Source organism: Lycium barbarum, chromosome 6, assembly GCF_019175385.1.
Source record: "Lycium barbarum isolate Lr01 chromosome 6, ASM1917538v2, whole genome shotgun sequence".
NCBI lineage: Eukaryota > Viridiplantae > Streptophyta > Magnoliopsida > Solanales > Solanaceae > Lycium > Lycium barbarum.
This window is the reverse complement of record NC_083342.1, coordinates 50253000-50275139: the sequence shown is the minus strand read 5'-3', so window position 1 is coordinate 50275139 and position 22140 is coordinate 50253000. Positions and strand designations below refer to the sequence as shown.

The 22140-nt window shown below is 36.6% G+C and overlaps 1 long non-coding RNA gene across 1 annotated transcript; it reads left to right on the top strand.

Moving 5' to 3' along the window:
- Window positions 1-2786: 2786 nt before the first annotated feature.
- LOC132643953 (uncharacterized) lies at window positions 2787-10963 on the top strand. The gene is made up of 2 exons (XR_009583808.1): window positions 2787-3388; window positions 10629-10963. It is a non-coding gene; the product is annotated as an uncharacterized LOC132643953 (long non-coding RNA).
- Window positions 10964-22140: the final 11177 nt, after the last annotated feature.

Sequence of the window (22140 nt, the reverse complement as noted above, 5' to 3'; positions counted from 1 at the left end):
TTGGCAGCTTGGAGGCTTATCCTGAAATGCACATAACTCCCTACTCCGATGTCGCTTTAACGAATGGTTTGTTTCATTGGAAACCAGACTTCCTGAACTTAAATTTAGGCTTTGTTTCACTTCAAAAATCCTAATATACTAGGAGATATAACCCTCTCAAGTTGACCCAAAATTTCTGTCCAAAATTCTACCAATTTTTTAAAATTTTTGGCAAACTTATTTTCTTCGATTTGCTTGATCCCAGAACCTTTAGACACTTTCTTAACACTCATTAAGAGTATTCCTTAATCTTATAAGGGTTCCATGACCTCTCCTAGCTTACATTTGTTTACTTACAACGCAAACGACGCGAAAATTTTGAGGTGTAATATTCTTCCCCTCTTAGAAACAATCGTCCTCGAATGTTGTAGCTTGCGAGCTTACGATGCTATCATCAATTTCTTGAAATGGTTGTCCTCCTTTAGTTCCTGATCTCCATGCTCTTATACTATGGGTTCATTAGTCTTCTTTCATATTCTCCCGATTCTTTGTCGAACTCATTCATTAGTTCCATATCCTCATGTTCTTATGTATGTACCCAACGGTCAATTGATATCTAGTTACTGTCCTAGGAAATATTGCCATTAAGATGGTCCTAACTCATAATTGCTACGGCTCCCCGCCGATCTGTGAGCACTCTTAATTGTTGTACGATTTTACCTTGCTCCTTATATCCCCACTAGTAGACAAATTCTCTTGTTCAGATATAGCACCTTTCCTTGCTTGCTTCTCTGGTGCTATTTTAGATCATCCTTTTTTATACTAGTCGATCTTATATACATACCATATCATCTCCTTTTAATTCCTTGGTTACACTCTTTAATTCCTTACAATATTATCATAGTTCCACCTATGGTAGCGCCCAGATGATTTGCAATAGTATTTCCTAGCTAATGACTTATTATTCTTAGTGATTACTTTACTTCAGATTGTCCATCCAGACATCTCTTCATAATCAATCCACAACCACAACCTCAACACAATCCCTTATATACGTGCACGTAATACCTCCTCATCATCATTATATCCCTCGTAGTAATATTATACTCATAACATACTAATTATCCCAGCTCAAGCTAATTTACAACTCAAAATATCATCAAATTCATAATTGAAAAATTCTTACAATTTCCTCTCCTCAGGTCTTTACATAATTACAATACAAACTCATAAACAAGGGACTAAGATAAAATCTTACTTAATCACAACTTCTTCAACACGAGTATGCTTCCCTCCTTAAGTCCTTGGCTCACTTATACCGGTGACTAAGTGAGACTTAAACTAACCTCCATTCTTCTTCTGCTCCTTATCGTCGCCCTTGCACTATTCTGTTGTCCATTTCATCATGACGATTATTTATATGGTTCTATAGCATATGCTCTCACATTTGATATGACCGGCAACTTGTGATTTCACGACTTGCGAGGTACTTTCTAATCTCAGGTAGCACTGCTGTCTTGCTATCCACAAGCACACTATCTTTCTTTCCTTTGGAGATCATTAAACTTCCTATAATTATTCCTCTTGTTAAAGCTTTCATCTATTCTAGTGCTAAGATTTATTTTTTTGTAATCTAGATTGTCCTTTGTACTTACTCCCTGGTCAGCTTGCAGACCCTTCTTACTCCTTTCCTCACGTTTCGGAGTACGTTACTGCACATTTAAATGTAACCAATTTCTCTTGTACAAGCGATTCGAACCATAGTTCGGAAACATAACATGTCGCATTGACGAAACTCATTCTCTTTGATTTGCTAATACCTTTATTATCTTATCATGCTTCTACTCCCATATTTGTCCCATAATATACATGTATTCAATCCATTCCCACTTTCTTTTAATAAATCCATGATATTTCGGTACATCTCGAACTTTGGCTCCTTCAAGCCAGTACATTTCCCTCTTTTGAGTTTGAGAATATTTTCATTCATCTCAGAATTAAATCTGTTCTTCCCCCTTCTTAAAGATGTTCCCATATACCAGTAACATTCGAATATTAACCGTCTTTGGTAGTCATCTGGCTATATTTAGTGGTCCTTCAATTCCTCTATTCTATATAATGCCGGAGTTCCTTTCATCGCATGGTTTAACTTATTTCCTTTTTGCTAACTGAAAACTTTTATTTGTTCCCTCTCCTATACTGATCTTATCTTGTAACCAACCAAATCTGGTTTATCCTTTTATTTGGGTGACGTTTTGCCATTTCTTTTGACAAAATATCACGAAGTATATTGGTGTATATCACCTTGTATATTTGGTATATTTTAAGAATTTCAATCATACTTATCAAGATTTTAATTCAAAATAGTAAAAACAATTATTAAATTAATTTTTTATAAAATATTAACGGCCAATTGATAAATATTCTACTCTGTTAAATCAAGAAATTTGATTACGTCTCAGTTTTACAATTACTTTAGCTTTCATTGCAACTACTTCCACAAAGGGCTAAAATTGAAATTGTGAATTTATTTGTGTATTAATTGTGGTTATGATCGAAATAACCAATTGATATCTATATTAATTGTTGTCACGATTGAGAAGGGTCAATTGTTTGTTACATTTTGACTGTGGCTATAATCAAAATAATTTCTTTTAGTTTGGAAATTTCAATTAGGGCCATGTTTGCACAAATGACCAATTTCCCCTTAATTCATTTAAATGAAGGATAATGGACCGAAGCCCACCTCCACTTAATCTGACTTAGCCCAATTTCCCCTATTTCTACACCAAAATACGAAGCAGACCCTTCATTTGATTTTGTAAGGCTTTCAAGTATGAAATCCTAGCTGCTATTAACCCCTTCTTTCTCTTGGCGTTATTAAGCCAAAACTGGCAAAAATTCGGAGTACGTTGCTCTGCCTCAGGCCTGGTAAAGCTGGTTTTGGCAATGCATTAATTGAGAGCTCCCTCTCTCTACTGTGCTTCAAACAAATAGTGTAGAACCATCTCAATCTCTTTTGCCTTTTCTATGAATTGCGGTCAATAAAGGACAAGGGATTTCTCTCAATACGATTTTCAATTGTTGGTTCCTATTGGTTTGTTGAGTTTTAAGGTGGGATTCAAGATGAATCCCCAAAGAAACCTCTCAGTCGCACATCGAATTTCAACATAAAAGCTAGAATTTTGGGGTTCTATATAAAGAAACCAATCTCATCATTTTGACACACATATAAGTCTCGAACAAGCGCATAAAATACCTAATTGAACTAGGGATTTAGAATTTGTTGAAACCTTTAACTAATTAGGTTTTTAGTCTAAAAATTTTATTATTCTTTTTGTGACTGAGTTTCGAGTGGAGGAGCAAAAAGCTTCATTTCCAAGCTCGACAAAGGCTACACGAGGAAATGGTAAATTTTCTTCCTTTTATTTATTTAGTAATTTTTGTGCTTTTGTATGTGTTTAGCATGTATGTGTTTTTTCTTCTAGCTTAGTTACAGTTTTGTTGGATTAGTTTAGTTATTAGCATGTTTATATGTTTGTTTTATTAAATCATTGTTCAATTACGTGCTTGTTAGATTAGTTTAATTACTGGCACATTTATATGTTATTTATGCTTAGCTTCTACTTAAATCTGTGTTGGTAAGGATAGTTTAGCTGTTAGCAGGTTTATATGCTTAGTTATGTTTAACCTCTTCTTAATTACATGTTTGTTAGGACAATCCAACTATGAGCATATTTATGTCTTTACTTCAGTTCAGCCCTGTTATTGCTGTGGATATGGTAGAATTGTTTAGCTAGTGGTAGGTTTCTGTGCTTATTAAGTATAACTACTGATTGGGTTAGCTATACACCTGGTTAGGGTAATTTGGATACTGATATGTGTTTAGGATGATTGTTAATACATGTTTTAGTCTAGTTTTCCTATTAGCCTGCACTTATATGTTGTTTAAGTCCCAATTAGTAACTATGTGTCATCATGGTTATTTGTTTTAATGCTAGATCAGTTTAATTTGATCATTATGACATCAGTAAGCCTTCATACTTTCTTTTCTTTGCTTATGTTAGTTTGACTTATATGCTCAAACCATGTAAATTAATTATTTTAGGTAAGTGCATAACCTTGTGTTATAAATAAGTTAAAATATGGTTAGTATCAACCTTAGCCAAGATTTAGTCTATTTAAATTAGTTGTTTAGTATGATGCTATTAGTTTGGGGGTCATGTAAACATGTTTAACCCCTGTGTGATGTATTTGCTTGATCAACCTATTCATGTTAACACATAATAGCTTCATTATAGGCTCATGGTTCTAAATCACAATTATAAGAATCCTGTGCTATATGCATTTTGATTTAAGCTAGCATGCATGCTTCCCCTCCCATGTTGTTTTAATATCAGTTTGTGTTTAATGGGAAGTAAATCAGTCTAGATGAATAACAAGGATAAGTGTGCTAGTTTGTGTTTAATGGGAAGTAAATCAGTCTAGATGAATAACAAGTATAACTTAAATGACTGATTTGGGCTCAATATGTCTACTCTAGCTATGCCAAATGCAAACTTGTGTTCATGAGTTTCAAACCATGTTACAAGAGCATATTGTGTAAGAAAAACCTATAATTATCAAAATCCCTCTCTTAAAGTGTGTAGGTCAGTTGCTAAACAAGGATGGGGAGGTGGTTATACTTAAGGGATAACCAAATCATAGAAATGAAACTCCTTACAAGAGGATGACAAGTTGTTTTATACTTTATGACAGCGAAATGCCAAACCAACTGAGAGGGTAGAGAAATTTTATAGAGACATGCTTTGCAGTTCAAATTTTGAATTTTGAAGAGTTATTTGAAAGTAAGCAAGTAGTTTCACAATGCATAGGTAGGCAGATAATCAATGCAATTCTTCAAGTCCTTTTAACTTAGTCAATTGGGCAGGAAGCAATCAACACTTTTCTACACATGGTTTTTTACTGTTATCAACCCAAAACATGTCATACAGCACATTCATAACCAAAGTTGACATATCTCATCATTAATGTAAGCAAAACAAACATGGCTCATGAACAAGAGTGCGGCAAGAAAGACAAGCTAACAACATAATACTGTTAAGTACCATTGAACCAAAAAAAGGACCAACTTACCAAACAACTAAACAAGATAACCATAAATAAAGAAAACTAAGCCAGACTTGATGTACATTGGTTAAAATAATCACTTAAAGGAGAATACACACTGAAACAAGTTCTTTGTAAGTTAACATAAACTTTTTTATGTGGAAACCACCTGGCTCAAAGGTGATAAAGGATTTACCTCAACTTCAATACAACTGAGCCAACTGCACATTAAGTTACACACTCAGCAACCTAATCCCTACAACAACCTTGCTACCCAAACTCTTGCTAGATAGCTATCTCCAAGTAGTAAACTTCCTACTTGGAGTTACAATTGTTTATATCTACTTTAATTCTTCAAAATAAGTTGATAAAGATACATTTTGATAGCACAAACCAAATACAAGATTCTAGACTTAAGAACTAGAAAATATTATTCAGTAGAACAACTCCTTCAATCCATCTTCTTGTACTGGGAGGCAACCCAGGATTCTCAAATATGTTGGATATAACTTTTTGCTCAATATTCTGAATTCTCTCTTTATGGGTGCGAAAACTTCTTTTTAGAAAGACCTGGGGTTCTGTATATGTTTTGGGTTGCTATGATTTGTGATAGCCTTATCGGCTTCCATGTGCTATATATGTTCCTCTGTGACACTAGTAACGTCGACTGACTTTTATATTTATATAATCTGCTAGTCTGCTGGTTTAGGTTATTGGGTACGTTTGGGTGTCCAGCACGGACACTAGTCACGGCCTACGGGGTTGGGTCGTGACAAAAGTGATATCAGAGCGGTTTGTCCTCGGAATGTCTACAGACCGTGTCTAGTAGAGTCTTGTTTATCGGTGTGTTGTGCACCACATCTATAAACAGGAGGCTACAGGACATCTAGGGTGTTACCTTTCTTTGAATCTTAGATCGTGCGATAGAACCCGCTGCAGGAAATGAATTCCTTTTTTTTATAACCTCTGATTTCAGCTGGAGAACGGTATCGACGTAAGACAGCGACTGATGATATTGGAAGCTACACAGTACACAGGTAAGTAATGGTATGAAAGATGAATGCTGGGTAAGGTGTTTGAAATACGATTGAAACACGAAGCTGAAGATTGAAAAGAAAAAAAATAAACAGGAAAGTGTAGTAGGTGCAGTTTGAGTTGGGCATGTGAGGTAAGCCTCGGCATCTTTATACTTTTATTTGAAATTGTTAGCCCCGTGTGGCTATGATGCGATATGATATGATACGTATATACGTATATGTGATGGCCCTGTGAGGCATGGTTGGTATTTCCTGTGTACATGTTTTGGGATAGTAAGAAATACAGAGGAACCTCTGCCCAAATTTTTCTAGGAATATAAAGAGGAAAATGAGATATAAATTATTAACATATCTTGAGGGTCGATACCGATAGGGCAAACCCATTATGTTGGATTAAAGTTTAAGAGATACCCTCCATAACATTCGTAAGAAGCATTATCTTTGTTTGGAAAATTTTATCTCGAGAAAGCATATACGAGTAGCAAATTCGCAATTTATTTAAATGGACCAGAAATATGTTCCAACCCCATTTTGCTTTAGCACAGCCCATGTGAAGGGCAAAAATATGTGGAAGGGCAAAAATGTCCAACGATTAAGTTTCCTCTAATTGGAAGGATATAAAGTGTATGACAGGCAGTTGGGAATTGAGTGGTTCGCTCACGACTCAAAAATATATATATAAATATGGAGGTAATTATGTGAATTAAGTACTAAAAGATTCCGCGAAGTTCGTCGGACTCTAGTTTTCTTTTGCTGGTGGTCGGAAGATGCCTTACAGAAACATTCCATCAGTTTTCATCGACGGATTGGAGATGGAATTTGTGGAATAAAAACTTAAACTCGTGGGCGGTCTAGAATTTTATATATATATACATGAAGGTAAATATTGAGGATTTACAGGGGGCGACATGGTAACTATATAGTCAGAAAAGTAAAAGAATCCCCTCTAAGTCGGGGTGGGACCCGCTACGAGGGTGTTTTGAAAGTTGTTAAGACCCCGATTTGCCTTAAATTACGTGACAAAGGACGTGCGGGGCAATTGGTGTCATTATACCGGCCCTAACGTGCCTAAATGCATTAAAGTTGTAAAGTTAAGCGTGCTAGGGCCAGAGCAATTCTGGGATGGGTGACCCCCTGGGAAGTAAACTAAAATTTTCACAAGTATAGGAATAAGGGACGAATGGGAAATTTGAGGTAACTTAAAGGAAATTAGGATATGCGGAGTTATTAGAAACCCTCAAGAAGTCGGGTAGACTAAGACAAGATAAGCTGGTGAGGAAGAAGATAGCGCAATGCAGCTTGGGAATGAGAGTAAGTTTGAATAAGCATTTGGAAATTGTTTTGTAAGCAAAATGGTAGTAAATGTGTATGTGTGCATATGACACCCCATTCATGATTGTACCGACCGACAGGTGGACCTCAGCAGCCAGTGTCGCGAGGTATGAAAGATATTAACTAAACAGAATTTGAGAGACAAAGCGAAAGACATGGTACAGATATTACAAGTAAACTGACACTAGTTCCGTCGCCAGCTAAGGCCGGGACGTTCTAGCACAACGATGTTCGGAAATAGAAAGAAAACGAGTACGTAAAAGGAGGATAGTAATAGTAACGTTTGGGAAATTTTGAAGGAAAGAAAGAGACCTCTCCGACGTATTATAATACCCCATAAGGCTAGTTGAACATTCGAGGACGAATGTTCTAAAGGGGGGGAGGATGTTACATCCCGTATTTTTGAACGTCGGATTAATTGTAAGTTACGGTGGGTCCCACACATCAAGATTTTTTTTTTTGGGGACATTTGACAAATTATATGAATCACATATGTGAAGTTAAACACAACTCATGAAGTACCCTTGGTCCAAATCAAAGTGGAAGCCCTCCAAACGAATATTTTTAAGAAAACGTTTTCGGATGACCTGACTTGGAGGGGCAAAAACGGTATTATAAGTTTGGAATTTGGAAATATACCAAGAAATAGAAGTTGTAGATAATTGAATTAGCTTTCCATCCATAGGTCGTGGGTTCCAAGGTGACGTCGGTACAAGGAGATATGAACGTTTTAATGTCGAAAGGTCAGTGGGCTAGGCCCAACTCGGGACCAACCGAATTGGCCCAAAAAAATGAAAAGAAAAATTCAGGCCCAAGTGAGGAGGTGGCCGGCCATGGTCCTTAATAAAGGACCCAAGCCCATTTAAATTAGTCATGTGATTAATAATAAAAAGGGGCTAAGTCTTCATTTTCAACCAAGAACATTCATGAAGCAAAGAAGAGAAAAACAAACACAAAGAAGAGCAAAAATAAGGCCATTTCGGGTTTGGCCATAGAAAAATCACCCCTCAAAATCTTGCCTCTAAAATTATTTTCTTGTTGAATTCCTACTAAATTAAGTGTCCTCTACAACTTGGTGTAGTTGTTTTGGAAGAAGGAACACTTATTTCTTCAAGTTGACAACTTGTTCAAGTGAAGAAGTTTGTAGAAAAAGGTAAGAATCAATTACTTTTTCTTATGTTATGAAGGTTTGTTTATGTTGTGGTATGTGGAAATGAGTAGAAATTATGGAAATATGGAAGTTTGCAAAGTGGGTATGTATATATATATGTAGCCGTGTGTGTATATTGTTGTATATATGATATGAGTTGAATTTTATGTTGTATTCTAGTTGTGGTTATGGTGAAAATTATATTGGAAATGAAAGTTGAATGAATTTTGGTTGAAGTTGGAATGTAGAAGATTATGTCACCTTAGAATAATTTTGAGATATTATGGAAATGAAGTTGTTAAGATGTAAATTATGATTATGGTTGATGAAATTGGAAGGTGGAAATATGTTATGAATATGTAGGTTGAAGATTTGAAGTTTTGGGTGAATTATGTTTTGGTGGAAAGTTTGTATATTTTGTATATCTTGTGAATATTTCGTAGGAATGATATGAAATATTTCCAAATTATATTGTGATGATCTAGATTAATGATGAATGTGAAACCATTGAGATTAGTTTGGAAATTGAAGTTGAAATGAAGGTTATGACATTATGTTGGAAAGATAGCTAGTTAAGTTATATTGTGTTTATGGTGACTATTGTTGTTGTTGATGTTGATGTTGTTGTTGGGTTGTTGTTGATTGTTTTGGCCGAGTTAAATTCTCGGGGATGCTATATGTATAGGGGAGATGCTGCCCAAATTTCTGTAGGCAATTATGAATAAAGATTAAATACTTAAAGATTGGAAATTGAGAATTGGTAAATGTGACCAATTACAGATTTTGGGCGAAACGGGAATTGAATTTGGAAAGGCGTAAAGAGCATACAAGGTATGTAAAGCTATCCCGATTCTTCTTTTGGCATGCCCTAGGTGTACTAGGATCGGATTTGAGCCTCGAAAAGCGTTCTGCTCATCGGAATCCGCATTTGAAAATACCCCTTTTTCATTCAATGGAATTGAACCCTATAAGTATGCTTCATTGAAAGAATTGTGCAAACTTCCGCAAATTGTTTAGAAAATTATGGAATGCCCCTAGAACCTCCGTAGGTGACTTTATAAGCTTTAAATACGCAATTTGAGCCCACCGCTTCGTTTGTCCCGAGGTGGGTCCACTATTTCCAATTTTACCCTTTTAGTGGTTATGACTTGTCTTCGAGCGTTTTTTTTAAGAAATGTTTTAACTACTCTTGTAACTACTAAATAAAACTTGTTTTAAATATTCTATTAAGTCTTGTAAACTGTTTTGGAACTTGGAAACGAACTTAGAAAGATTATGCTTCCGTAATCCATTATGACATTCGAAATTCACTCATTATGATTCCGTCCGATTTTATTGATTTGATTCGTCATTTGATATGCCTCATTGAGTCTCTGGAAATATATAAGATATTTTATTGCATTTAGTTTCTCACTACTCCATTCGTGGATGCCTCAACGTTTCCCACACTGAGCCCGGGCCAGGATATGTTCTCAAGCGTCTTCCACTGCATTGTTCGCCGTGCCTCGATGTGAGGGGGCAGGTATACATGTACATGGGTTGTGGAGTATGTTGTGCCATGTACACTATTCTGATATGATATGATCTGATATGATATGCTATGTTACGGGGTTATTCCCCTTTTCTGATCCTTATGTGTTGTGGCACCAGTGTCGGGGGGTGACCACGTTCTGTCTGCCGAGTCCCCTGGAAGGGGCCGGATATGATATGGCATATGTTTCTGTACACACTCTTCATGTTTTGAAAATATGCATTTGATACTCTGGACATCTCACTCACATTTTTGTACGTTCTGTTCCGGTTATGATTTTGTTCCGTAATGGGACCAGGTATGACATACGTTTCCTGTAAGTACTATTTATGCTTTATGATCAGCATTTTGCTAATCTGGATATTCCGTTCATTTTCTGTATCTCCTGTTCCGATTATGACTTTGTTTACTACGTTCCATGCTTTACATACTCAGTACATATTTCGTACTGACCCCCTTTCTTCGGGGGCTGCGTTTTCATGCCGCGCAGGTACAGACTACAGATTTGCTGACCCACATGCCTAGGACACCTATTCTGCTATTCTGGAGCGCTATTTTGTCCAGAGCCTATACTCTGGTACAGTCTGCTGCTGTTGTATATATGTACGCTATTCAGGGGTACGACGGGGCCCTGTCCCGTCTTATGATTCTGTTATGTTCTGTAGAGGTCTGTAGACATACATGTGGGTTCTGTATATGTTTTGGGTTGCTATGATTTGTGATAGCCTTATCGGCTTCCATGTGCTATATATGTTCCTCTCTGACACTAGTAACGTCGACTGACTTTTATATTTATATAATCTGCTAGTCTGTTGGTTTGGGTTATTGGTTACGTTTGGGTGTCCAGCATGGACACTAGTCACGGCCTACGGGGTTGGGTCGTGACATCAATGACGCGCACGTAGGATTTATGTTGTACTTGGATTCTTGCCTTGTTGAGTCTGCTTCTTTTCCTTGTAGAAGGCTTACTAATCTCTACAATTATGGAAATGAATCTTTCATACTTGACCGCCAAGCTCTTTCCATAATTATGCAATTCCCAATTACTATAGGACTTGCCTTGGAAAATGTTCACGAACCTGTTTCATCCACTTGGTTCGTCTACCTCTGAATCTCTGCATCGTTTGAGATGGAACATGTTCATGTACCTGTTCCGCCAATTTCTTTCATTCTTCATCTCCCATTGACCTCCTTTTTGAGATCTTGGTTGGAACATGTTGACCGACCTATTTCATATGACTGTAAGCTTTGTGTCTGCAACTGGTCATCCACACATGCATTTATTCATTTCTGAAATAATAATTCCTTCAATCTAGACTCACTCTTTGACTTATGATTTTGTTCTTTCTTTGTGATTGAACATGTTTGCAAACATAGTTCTTCTATTAACCTAATTCACATGCTTTATCTACAAACTCTTTAGATACACAATTTCTTTCTGAACATTCTCTTCTTAGTCTGAGTCACTGCACCTCCTCTCATCTTTATTATCTCTGTTCCTTTAATATCTTCATTGCTTTCCTGTCTCTATATTTACATACATATATGTTGCAGTATGCATTTGTGTTCATATATCTGCATTTGCCTCTACTGCTGTGTTGCAATGGAACATGTCTATGGACCTGTTCTAGGCCTAGTTTCTGCGCCTTGTGCATTCAGTTTGTCAATCATCAAAATAACTGTCACGACCCAACCCCGTAGGCTGTGACTGGTGCCCGACCTGGACACCCGTATACATACTCTTTAACTATATGTTCATTTCACAACAAATTCAATATGGATCATATAACGACCAAACCATGCTCTCAGAATTGTCACATAAAAATTCATATAAATGCAAGCCGACAAGGCTGCCACCACAACATGATAATATTTGCAAGCCGCCGAGGCTGCTACCATGATAGAATAAGCATACTGATAACACACACACAACTGATCATGTCTGAATACGACCCACACACATGTCCACAGACCTCTAAGAGTTTCAACAGTAAAATATGATGGGACAGGGCCCCGTCGTACCCTTAGTTAACATATGCATATATTTAGATCAAAAGGGTCTATACCAAATCTGGGCTCCGGAACAACGGAACTCTCCAAGATAGCAGAAGGGAAATCTTAAGCTGTCAGATCACCAAAGCGAGTATCTGCACCTGCGGGCATGAAACGCAGCCCCCTGAAGAAAGGGGGTCAGTACGGAATATGTACTGAGCATGTAAAGCATGAAATACAGTAAACAGGATTATAACTGAAATAAGGGGTACAGAAAATTGGTACAATAATCAGAATACCAAATGCTTGCTTTCGAAACATAATCATGCATGTCATTATCATTTATCATATCCGGCCCCATTATGGGATTCGGTGAACATGGTCGCCACCCCGTCTCTGGCGCCATAACACAGCATACTCCAGAATATAATATAACTCCGTAACACAGCATAACTCTGTAACACAGCATAACATCATAACACAGCATAACACCATAACACAGCATAACTCCAGAATATATACATATATATTGTACCCGACCCTTTAATGAGTGACTCGGCGAACAATGCAGTGGAAGTGAGCACGATAACATACCCTGCCCGGGACTCGGTGAAAGATATATTGAGATATGCACGAGTAGAGTAGTGACAAACTATATGCAATTCAAAATATTTTTAAAGACTCAATAGAATAGTCAACACGAACCATCGTTCGCAATTTCAAATAATAGTCATCTCATATACCTTTCGGATGTCCCTGTGGATTATATCAAAATGAATCTTCGAAATCATGTGTACACATTAATATAGATGAATCAAAACATAAGTTATGGGAATCAAGATCATTAGCCATCCTAGTGGCTCTAGGAGTAGGAATTCCTTTGGAATCGTATATATATATATATATATATATATATATATATATATCGTATATTCATTTCACAACGATCATGCCAAAAAGAAAGAAGGGTTAGCTTCACATACCTTTAGCGCTTATTCGTCACAGTATGTATATGCTTCCCAATAATACTTCGACCTATATTAAGATGCCAACAACTACGTTTAAGTTACGGGGAGATTCAAAACGTATTCTAATGTTAGTAACTCCTTTCTAGATGTTTAGACGACGTTTTCTCTTGTATCCAAACCAACCACACACAATCAATCCAACATCAATAATTATGTTTTCAATACCATTCCGGACAGCCCACACAATATTCTAAACAGCCCACATTCATAACATGCAATAACGATTCACATACGGCTACGACATTCTCAAGTTACTTCTAATAGTTTGTAGCCTTAACGTTTGCATGTAACAACTTATAACAGCCCATCCAACATACAATATGATGTATACTCTTAACTTATAATTAGTCTTTCCAACTTAATGAAAAAACAAGTCCAAAACAGTCCCTAACCAACAACACATCCAAAACAGTCCCTAACCGACAACATAACAATGTTCGGAATTCTTGCAAACGTTTACGGACATACTAAGCCAACCACATACGATATTTACACATCATTTCATGTCTTCTTTTCATATAATTTCAGTAAGTTATGACCATCTATCCACACGACAATTACAACATCAATTCATACGCAACTACGCTATATCGTCATTTCTATAATCCTTACAACAATTCTCAAACGACTTTAGTTTCAACTCCAATCATTAAACACCTTCATTTCCATCATAAATTTCATGATAATAATAATCAAAATATCAAGTAAAAACAGTTCACTAACTTCCTCACAAAACAGTCCACACACGGTTTCAAGATGCTTCAACATCACTTCACATAAAATCATAGATTCACTTTATTTTCATACTAACACAACTTCACCTTTAACCTTCCAATTCTTTTCATTCTTTTTACCATGAGATATATGATAGTAACATCCATATTTATTAAAGAAAATTAGTTCATTAATTCCACCAAAACAGTCCCCTCGGTCACAACAACATTCCAACACCAACATTCATGATTTTATGCATGCGATTCATGTTCTTCAAGTTACAACCATACTTCAACATCAACACATATAACCTCATGGTTACTATCATGTTACAACATCATAACACCATATTTCATACATACAACTTATATCTACTCATCTACATCACCCTTAATGCATGGAAAAGAAAGTTAGATCTTACCTTGACAACTTGACTTCTCTACTTGGCTAGAGTTGGTGACTTGAGATGAAAATGGTTCTTGTTGCTCCAAAAAATATCTTCACGTTTTATGGACCTTCTAAAGGGTTGAAACACCTTGGAAAATAATTTTTGGATCAAGACTCAAAGAGCTCAAAAATCAGCCCCTTGGCCGAATGCTCTCTCTCTCTAGGCTTAGGTTTTCTTTCTTTGTGTTGTGTAGTTGAAATGAATTGTGATGGCTGATTTCTTGGTCATTATTTGGTTCAAATTTGATGCCTACAAGTTGGTCACATGCTCCACTTATGGCATGATTCATTCCATTAACGTTACACGTAAAATTTTCTAATTTTTCTCTTCAACTTTCGGCTAAGTGTGTTGGCTGATTTTTCATCTTTGTTTCCTTTCTTCTTTTTTTTTCAATTGTTTACAAGACAATCTCATGTGTGGTGAATGATTCACACACCACCCTTTGTCCATTGTAATCATTCCAAGATGAATGATCCATATTTAATGTGAAATGATCCCTCCACCATGTTATGTCTTCCTAAAATAATGTACTTTAATAAAGTAATGCATGCTTCAATATTCAATTGCATGACTAACCTTTTCCTCCTCCAAATTTCAGCTCCTTGGCCGAATATACATGTATATTTATTCCAATTTAATTGTCCACAATATAATGAAAGTGTAGTGGATGAATCAACATTAAATGTATATTTGTATGTATTCCATAATAGCCTTATTTTAGATGACTTTGAGTCATCTTTTGGACATGGCATGTTAATGTTCATATTGACTCATTGTTACCACTAATTTATACTTAACACCACAATTAAGTAGTTCCTAATTTTCATCAACATTCTTATACTAAGTAAAAATTTATAACCGATTAGTTCTAGTTTAGAAATTAAAAATTCGAGATTTCTATCTCACGTCAATTCCTTCGTGAATAACTCGACGTATAAAATACGGGGTCTAACAATAGCACACATGGCTTTATGCCAACAAATTCCCCCTTTTTGATGATGACAAACGCTAACTGTGTAACCTGTTCTGTACATCTTATATTCCATGACTTTCTTACACTAAACCAGGTTAGCATCAAATAACATATGTCCATCACAGTTCATTTCCCCCTTTTAGAATCATTAAAAAAGTTAATTCCCAGATTTTGGTTGGTAATATTTATTCAATATTCAACTCATGGCCATTGGGGCTATCGCATATTCACATAGAAGAACATTTACTTGTTTAAGTCAAGAAAACATTCATGTCATACAATTTAGGCACAACTCAATAAGATATGCAATAGTTTTATTTTCTCATTAATGTCAAGAAGTACAATTCTAGTCCCTTGGTTACAACCATATATTATAGAATTATGGAACTGGACATCAAGGATTTGTACAAGGATAGGTTTAGGTGAATGTGACCAATGTGGAGGTCCTAATCCTATTGGGTTCTAGCTAGGGGTGGTTTAAGGTGGGAGGATATCTCTTCATCGTCTGTTTCTACTTCCATTGAATATACCTTCACCTTTTTCCACCTTTTTGCCCCAACAAGATCCACCATATTTTTCCACCGATTGTGCCCATGAGGACAGAGTTCCGGACTACAGTTTTTTCATAAAGGTTACGGGTTCTTTCTTTGTTTCAACTTTCCATACTTCTCCATGAACCCTTATAATTCCATAGCTCCAGTTTAGTAATAGCTCAGATGAATCCTTTTTAGATTATCTTACATTATCAACCACCTTACCTTCTTGAAAATTGTTGTAAAATTGGTTTCCTCCATTCTTTCCCTTATTTTGGAATTTTTCAGATATTTCCCCTGATTATGAGCTCAACCCAATGCTCTTTTCCCCATTTATCTTTCCAATTGCTAACATCATTTTTAAATTAGGGAATGGTTTGTTTGTGAGGGTAAGATGAAGTGTATTTTCTGATTTGGAGGGACCAAGGAAGTGTAAGGAAGAGGGAGACTATCAGAGCTTGAGAAGTCTTTGTACAAGTTTTCTCATTAGGGCTCCAAGGTAGGAGAGATGGGATTAAATTTGAGAGGTGAGGGTGATTCTCTATCTTTTTATGTAGAGATTTGATCGGATAGATGAAAATTTCTCTTTTTGAAAAGAGCGTGGTTTGATTTTGGGTGTCTTTTCAAGGCTATAATCATGACTCACATTTTCTTCTCTTAATGTACTCCTTAGAGGACTATGCATGACTAGGCTAGATAAAATTGGTTGTCTAAGTTGTTCCATAGCTGAATATATAGTTGACTTGTAGGGAAAAAGAACATACCTGAAGCATATTTGCTATCTTTGAATTGAGGCCTGCTTCGGTGAAAGTCAGTATTTTTAGACTTTGCAAGATCATGAACCTACCCTATATTGGATGTACATCTTAATGTACTAGACTGGGTAAAATATTTCAATTACTTTGTGTAGCACTCAGTCTGTGACAACCTCCCTAGCCAAATTTTAGGGATACATGTGCAACTTTAATCATTTCCAGTGCTAACATATTCTTCCTTTTATAAGCCTGGTGGGAACCCTTCATTATTATAGTACACATGCCATTGTTCACACAGTTTTCTTTTGCCATAAATGGGTCCTCCTATTTTACTTCATGAGTTTTAGCACTACATCTACTGAGTGTACAACACATGTTCATGTTTGACCATCTTCTTTTATCACGAGGAACAGGTCCCTGAACCGATTTTATGCATGTTCCCCCTGTCGGATTACTTTTCTCTTTTGATAACCTTTTTTATGCAGTGTTTCCTTCCTTCTATTTCAGAATGACCAGAATTAACAATGTTTTCTCTCTTCATATTTTGAGCAAGCACTATTCATATATCATTTTAACTTGCTCTTCTGCTCCTCTTTCCTGCAAGGGAATCAGGGATTGGTTTTGGGAACCCATGCAAGCTTGGGTCCCTTTCCTTCAGTCATGGGATGTATCAATTCCTTCTTTGTCCATTCGGGCAATGCCCACATAAACCTATTTCCAACACCTGTAGCTTTCTTCTTGACGGATTTGGTGTTCTTCTTTGAAATCTTTAGGTTCTTTATATTATAACTCATGTTCACTGGACATTCAAATCTGCAGTGCCCCATATTTCTACATTGCATAAAACGTCTTCTAATACTTCATGTTCCGTTGTTCAGTCAAATCCCAATGCATTAGTAATATTGTACGTACGACTCACGAGATTTGAGAGCATTTGAGAGGCTTGAGTCCAACGATTAGCTTTTTCAAGATCAAGCTCTGTGTTAAGCAGTTTTGAGCTAATATCTCTGGAATTTTTCTTTTTCCAACTACAGCTCCCTTCTTACTCTTTTCAATTTAGTTGCTCAATGTTCGATTTATGCTCTCCTGCGTTAAGTATCACTTTCCAAGCTTCAGATTGAAGACTCAATATGGATGAACCAAGTTGTGCAACATGTTCTTTCAACAATTGATTTTCCTTCTATGTTTTGACTCTATTTTTTCCACTCTTCAGTAGTTGATCCTTTACACTTCTGAGCTCACTAAGTGATTCATCTATTCTCGTGCTCATCTTGATGTCTTTCTCCATGTCTGACTCTAGATGATCATTGGCCATGAGTGTAGTGTGAGAAGCCTCATCCTCAAAGTCATCATCAGATCCCCAGGCTGCTACCATAGCCTTTGTAGTCTCCTTGTTTTTGCTAGCTTCCTCTTTCTCTTTTTTGTCGTTCTTTTCTTCTATTCTATTTCCCCACAGTAGGCAATCCTTGATCAGTGATCTGTTTTATCACACTTGAAGCATCCACCTGCTTTTTCTATATCAAAACTCCTTTCTCTTTTAGAGTTTTTGCCTAACTGGTTTTCCTTTTGAAGGAATTTTTTGAAATTCCTCACAATCAAGGCCATATCCTCTTCATCTTCTTTATTTGTGATTTTAAGAGGTAACAACCTTTCTGAGCTTGCTTCTTCCATTCTAGTATTCTCCATGTCCATCACATAGATCTTTAGTGTCACGACCCGAGTCGATGAGCCATGATGAGTGCCCGACCACTACTGACCAAGCACCCCTAAACTAGTACTTGCATCTCGCTGAGCAACATAGCGACCCATATAATTTATAACTGAGCTATACTAACTCCTGTATGCATTAAGAACTCACAACCAGTATATATATATATATATATATATATATATATATGTGTGTGTGTGTGTGTGTGTGTGTGTGTGTGTGTGTGTGTGTGCTGAGGATAACAGTGCAAGCCCACTAGGCCGCTACATATGCTGTACAACAAAATAAGAATCCATAAGGCTACATAACATCTCAACTACGCACAACTGTCTACAGACCTCTATGGAGTACGAACTATAGAAAGGACAGGACAAGGCCCCGTCATACCCATATATACATGTTAAAATGGCATAAAAAAGGGACTGCAGCTCCGAGCCAAGTGGAGCGCATCGTCTATAGATGAGTAGAAGGCTTGCTGAGCTAGATCGCCTGTCTATCTACCTGAACCTGCGGGCATGAACGCAGCGCACCCCCGACAAAAGGGACGTCAGTATGAAACAATGTACTGAATATGTAAAGCAAAGGGTAACTGAAACTGAACTGAAAACAATGCAATCTGGAGGCTAAATAATGCCCTGAATATCTCCTCTGACCTGTGTCATATGACATGTAATAAAATGCTATTATATATCTCACTGACCAAGTGGCCATGCAACTGAAAAAAGTCACACTGACCCATCAGCTAGGCAATCTATCTTACCAACTAAGTGGCCAGGAAACTGAATAATCTCACTGACCCGTCGGCCAGGATATTTGTCTCACTGACCCGTAGGCCAGGCAATCTGTCTCACTGACCAATTGGCCAAACTAAAGAAAATGTCTCACTGACCAAATGGCCAGGCTAAAGAAAAATATATATGTATACCATGCAGTATATCATGCATATGCTGAAAAACACTGATACTGTAACATGTCTCTTCTGTCTCTCTATAAACTCAAGGACATAGGGAGGGGATATGGCCCCATAGAAAGAATAACATAACACTAGGAAACTATGCCACAATATGACAAGCTTTACTTTGACAAATCTCTAGTCATAAGGTTCTTTACGCTCCTACTATCTATGGAATCATGCCAAGAAAAGAAAGAACAACTTTAACATAACTTTTCAGTCGCCTTAACATTAAATTCTTAACTCTTATCCTTCCGAGCTCGTAAATCTAAATTCAAAAGAATTCATACTATTGTTAGGCTTATCGTCATATTTTTGTCTTAAGCCTTCAAATTAAATCCTCTTAGAATCTGCCAAAATTCAGGCAGCATCTCCTCTGTATTATCTACTTCCTCCAAATTCCAAAACAACTCCCAAATATCATTAACAACATCAACCATAACGTAATCAAGATACTACATGACAAACGTATACAAATCCGTCCGAAACTTCCTTCGAAAATCAATCCGTAAGCCAACAACATCAACATATCTATCTACGACTTTTTTGTCATGTTTTCCCTTACTTTAAACAATTAAAATCCTTAAAAGAAATGACTTAATATCAAACTCAAAATGAAAACACATACCTTATAACTTGAAGAACTTCACCTCACCCAATTCACCCTAAAGCTTATCCACTACAACTTCAATTAGAAGTACGAACAAGCTCCTTCCATGAACTAGTTAAGGATTTTATGGCTTGATCATCTCTTCATTTGATTTGGAATGGTTTGGAGTGTTGGAGAGAGCTTATAGGGTCTAGAAGGTTTGGTTTTGGTGAAAATATAAGCCCCAAAGTCATGCCCTTTCTTTTATTCGTCGAGATTCGTTGTTAATCTTACCAACCCGAGCTTAATTTGATGTAGGAACTAATAAATTTGCTATATCTTGGTGTAAGAATATTGGATGAATGTTGTGGGAGCTTCTAGATAAGTGTTACATCCGACATTTTTGTTTATTCGAAAAATTCAAGATAAATGGACTTGTGATGAATAAGGCCACAATTGAACCTTACTTGGTATGAATGTGTAGGTTATGAATTCAATGGTGCGGAATTACGAAAGGAGGCCAAGGGCAAAAAAAAAAAAAAAAAAATTGGAATTTTGAAAATTTGCCTTATGAATTACAATAATTAGCCAACCATTTTGGGCTAAAAAAAAAAAGGTGAAGTGAGGCCCAATTTTAAGGGGCCCAACCGACCATGTAGGCCTTGGCCTATGGAATTATTAATTTTTATTATGTGATAAGTCCATATAATGGATAAGTGTAAGGAAGCTTCAAGAAAAAGGAACAAGAACAAACAAAGAAAAAGAAAGGGAGCATTTCGGGTTTGAGAAGAGAAAGAGAAAGAAAAGAAAGAAAAAAAATTTGGAGCCCAAATCTTTGGTTCAAAAATTCTTTGGTTGTGAGATTAGTGCTAAACTCAAGGCCCTCTACAAGTTGGTATAAGTATTGTGGCAAGAAAACAATTTTAACCTCCAAGTGAAGAACTTGAAGAAAGGTAAGGATTTTTCCATTTTCATGCCATAAGATATATGTATGTATGTATGTTGTAGTATGTGTGAATGAATGAAAAACTTGAAAACTTTGTGTGTTGGGATGGTGTTCATGGTGGCCGAATTTATGCATGAATTGTATGTTTAAGATGGCTTGAATTCATGATGTAATTTAGTTGTAGTATGATGGAAATTGTGTTAGAAATGAAAGTGGAATGAATTAGTGAAAATTGGAGAATGTAGGAAGTGGCCGTGTGGTGCTATGTTGGGTATGGAATATGAATTTGATCTTGTTTGTATGCTAAGTGTGTTATGGTGAAGTGAATGGGAAGATAACAATCTTTATTGTCTTGGAAAAATGGTTATTAAGTTGTTGTAAGAGAATATGCAACTTTGTTATGATTTATTTAAAAATGGAAAATGAATGTATCAAGAGGCAAATTATGATTATTGTTGATGAATTTGGAAGATGGAAGTGTATAACGAACTTGTATGTTGAAGGTTAGGAAAAATTGGAAAAGTAGTGACTTAATGGAAAGAATGATGTAAGTTGGCATTAATTTGGAAGTGTTGGAAGAATTATGGCATTACATTGGAAAGTAGACTAATGGTGTTATATTATGTCTTATTGTGAATTATGAAAAATTGTTGGTGTTGTTGATGTTGTTGTTGGGTTGTTGTTGGTTGTGTTGAGACGAGTTAAATTCTCGGGGTGTCAAATGTATAGGGGAAGTGCTGCCGAAATTTCGGTAGCCAAGTATAACCCAAAGGTTAAAATGTTAACTTTCATGAATAGTAACTGGTAAAAGTGACCATTTGCAGTTTTTGGACGAAACGGGAATTGAGATTTGACGAGCGTAAGGCGCAATCCAGGTATGTAAAGCTTACCTTTCCTTCTTTTGGCATGTCCTAGTTACACTAGGTCAAGATAGGACCCTCGGGGATAATTCTGCTCTTGGAAATCCGAGTTCAAGTTTGGGCACTATTCATTCAGCGCAATTGAAACCTATTCCTTACATTTGGTTGAAAGAATGTTCAAACCTTCATAACTTTTGCTATTGTGTCCGAATCTCTCCGAAACTTTCGTAGATGGCTTTATGGAGCCTAAAGTCCGTGATTTGTGTCCGCCGCCTCGATTTGACTCAAGGTGGGCCCGTAAGCCCCGAGGCTTCCCTTATTTGATTTGTTTGACTCACTTCCGTCCGATATGAAAAGTAATTGTTTGCCTATGACTCAAAGGTCCGTTTGAAATCTCCTACACCATTATGGAACGTTTTGCACTATGAATGATACTAGATTTTCGGAAAATTATCTGGGAGTTGCTTTTCAAAGGTTTTGCAGTTTGGAACTTCGTAACTTCTA